We start from the raw sequence: 3,143 nt of genomic DNA, 5'->3' as shown, positions 1-3,143 counted from the left end.
TGGTAGGTTTTTTTGTTGTGCTGTGTTGTGTTGTGTAACCATGGCTGTCCCAGAATTCACTATGAAGACCAACCTCCAACTCACAGAGCCTCGCCTGCCTCTGTGTCCCAAGTGCTGGGATTAAAGGCATGCACCCCACACCAGCTCATATCTATTATTACATTTATTCTGGATATATATATAGTGGGTGTATATGTGTGTTTGTATGTGTGTGAATCAGCTTTTATATTTCCAAACTTTGAAATTTTCACATTTCTAAATTTAAGATGTACCTCTCTTTAGGGCAAATATAACAGTGTACTTGGTTTGATGAAGAGACATGTTTAAGAAATGTTCAGGAGGCCTGCAAAGTGGTTCGTCCAGCAAAGGCTCCAGTTGTCCAACCTACCAGCTGGAACACAGTCCTTGGGACTGATAAGGCGGAAAGAAAGAACCAACTCCTGAAAGCCGTCGTCTGACCTCCACACTGGGGCCATGACACATGCGTGCCCCCATACATATGTATATAAAATAAATTAAAACCAATCTAAAAAGTTCTCAGGCAGCCGTGTGGTGTGGTCCCGGTCCTGCCTGTAATCCCAGCATTGAAGTGGGTGAAGACAGGAAGATGGCGGGGGTTGCTGGCTACCTGTTCAGCTGAGTAGCATGAGCTCCAGGTTCCAAGGAATTAGGTGAAGAGTGAAGGAAGAGGCTATCGGAATCCGCCCTCTGGCCGCTTCACAAAGACATAAGAGACGACAGAAAGAAGAAAGATGGACTCCATGTATGCAAAAGAGACGGAGAATGGACAGGAGCAAGGGGCTATAGGCCACCAGAGTTCTGGTAGTAGGTGTGCAGTGGGTGTGGTCAGAGTGGGCGGGTCAGCTCATGTTCTTGGGGCGTGGCCAGGACTTGCAAGCTGACTCGAGGAGACCCTTAGTTCCAGAGCCACAACTGTCCTCACCTGACAGTTCTTGGGAACCTGGAGACCGTTGACCAGGCTGAGGGCTGACACAGGACACCTCGGAAGTGAGAAGGCGGGTTTCCCAGTACCCGAGAGGAATGGACGTGGCGTGCAGAAGCGGGAGGGAATAGAAGCCACCTGGGTAGGGAAGTCCTCTGACCGATAGCCCTCCTTTTGCAGCGCTGTCCCAGGATCATGTGGCCACCGCTGATACTGCTGTTTCTGCTGCTTCCTGCTGCGCATGGCGCACCCCACCCGGCTGCGGACCTCCAGGAAAACTTTCCAAGCGTACTCGAAGGTTTTCACTGCCCTGTAGTGGGTTGGTGGGTGTGGGAAGAGAGTTGTTTGGAGACCTGCAGAAAGAGAAAAGGCAGTGGTAGGCAGAGACCAATAGGAAGAAAGAATAATAACGAGGATGCAGAGAATTGGGTAGGTGGGTGGTAGAAAGGAAGCCAATTTGATGAGTGTGGTCTAGTACCGAATGCCCCTTTGGACTCCCAAGAGACCCGCTATGCAATAGATTGCTCTCCACTCCAATGTACCTCCCTAGGCATGGCCACAGCATAGAGGTCCTGGCTGGGGAGCTACCTCATTCCTTGACAGCACCACACAGCTAAACTTGCCACTCTTCAACAGAAATCCAAACTGAAGGAGACAGAGGCATGTGGATGGAAGACAACCCGTTTGCTGGCTCCCGTTGTTCTCTTGGCTCATGAGGAGGTGGCTTCTGTGTGGTCCAGAAGCTGGGGTCAAGGACCTGTAGCCTCATGAAGGCCTGCCAGGCACAGGATTGGGAGCTCTCCACTCCTCCTCCTCCTCCTCTCAAAACCTTCTTCTGGTCTCCTCCAGGGCCCTTCCGCTGCTGAAGGGGGGCGGGGCTGGGGGTGGACACCAGTCCTAGCAGGGACAAAGGTGGAACTCACCAGACCCACCTGCAGCACCATTTCAAAATAAAAGTAAAATTTCAAGTTTATCATGCTCCTTGCTTTTTTAAAAAAAGATTTATTTTATTTTATGTGTATGAGTACACTGTAGCTGTACAGATGGCCGTGAGCTATCATGTGTGTGGCTGCTGGGAATTGAACTCAGGACCTCTGATTGCTCCGCCCCGCTTGCTACGGCGTAATTCACTGTAGCTGTCTTCAGAAGCACCAGAAGAGGGTGTCAGATCTCATTACGGGTGGTTGTGAGCCACCATGTGGTTGCTAGGATCAGAACTCAAGACCTTCGGAAGAGCAGTCAGTGCTCTTACCTGCTGAGCCATCTCACCAGCCCCGCTCCTTGCTTTTGAGATCAGTCCCCAGCTCCCGGCCAAGGCCAACCAGTTCCTCCCAGCTTTGGACCTGACATCCCCCTGCCCCAGACACGGATATCTGCAGGCTCTCCTGTGCATTTGTGTTTGCTATCTCTGACCACTGCAGCTGGTGATCAGCCCTCTCTTCCCCACAGTAGGATGCTCAGCTTTTAACTGGAAGATAAGGTAGGAATTTCTTGCACTGGGGGGGTTTGAGACAGGACCTTGTGATGTAGCCCAGGTTGGCCTGGACCTCTCAGTTCTCCTGCCTCAGCCTCCTGGGTGTTGATATTACAGGTGTGGACCACCATGACCAAGGCACATATAGCCTCATGAAATAACACTGCAGCTGAGTCTCCTGATTATAGTTCTCTCTTTCTCTCTCTCTCTCTCTCTCTCTCTCTCTCTCTCTCTCTCTCTCTCTCTCTGTGTGTGTGTGTGTGTGTGTGTGTGTGTAATATTGAACCTAGGATCTCATGCATGCTGGGCAGGTATCTTGGTTATGGTTTTACTGCTGTGAACAGACAACTGACCAAGGCAACTCTTACAAGGACAACATTTAATTGGGGCTGGCTTACAGGTTCAGAGGTTCAGTCCATTATCAAGATAGGAGCATGGCAGCATCCAGGTAGGCATGGTGCAGGAGGAGCTGAGAGTTCTACATCTTCATCTGAAGGCTGCTAGGTGAAGACTGGATTCCAGGCTGCTAGGATGAGGGTTTTAAAGCCCAAACTCACAGTGGCACACCTACTCCAACAGGGCCACACCTCCTCCAACAAAGCCACACCTTCAAATAGTGCCCCTCCCTGGGCTAGGCATATTCAAACCACAACAGGTTTCTCAATTAGTGATCAAGGTGGGGAAGGGCCCATTGTGGGTGATGCCATCCCTGGGCTGGTAGTCTTG

At 50.8% G+C, this 3,143-nt stretch overlaps 1 long non-coding RNA gene across 1 annotated transcript; it reads left to right on the top strand.

Annotated features, from left to right (window-relative positions):
* Window positions 1-871: 871 nt before the first annotated feature.
* Window positions 872-1,917, top strand: LOC116068705. The gene is made up of 3 exons (XR_004109664.1): window positions 872-1,008; window positions 1,124-1,241; window positions 1,580-1,917. It is a non-coding gene; the product is annotated as an uncharacterized LOC116068705 (long non-coding RNA).
* The last annotated feature ends 1,226 nt before the right edge of the window (window positions 1,918-3,143 follow it).

The sequence above is a fragment of the Mastomys coucha genome, unplaced genomic scaffold (assembly GCF_008632895.1).
Source record: "Mastomys coucha isolate ucsf_1 unplaced genomic scaffold, UCSF_Mcou_1 pScaffold22, whole genome shotgun sequence".
Lineage (NCBI taxonomy): Eukaryota > Metazoa > Chordata > Mammalia > Rodentia > Muridae > Mastomys > Mastomys coucha.
This window is presented reverse-complemented; position numbering and strand designations above follow the sequence as displayed.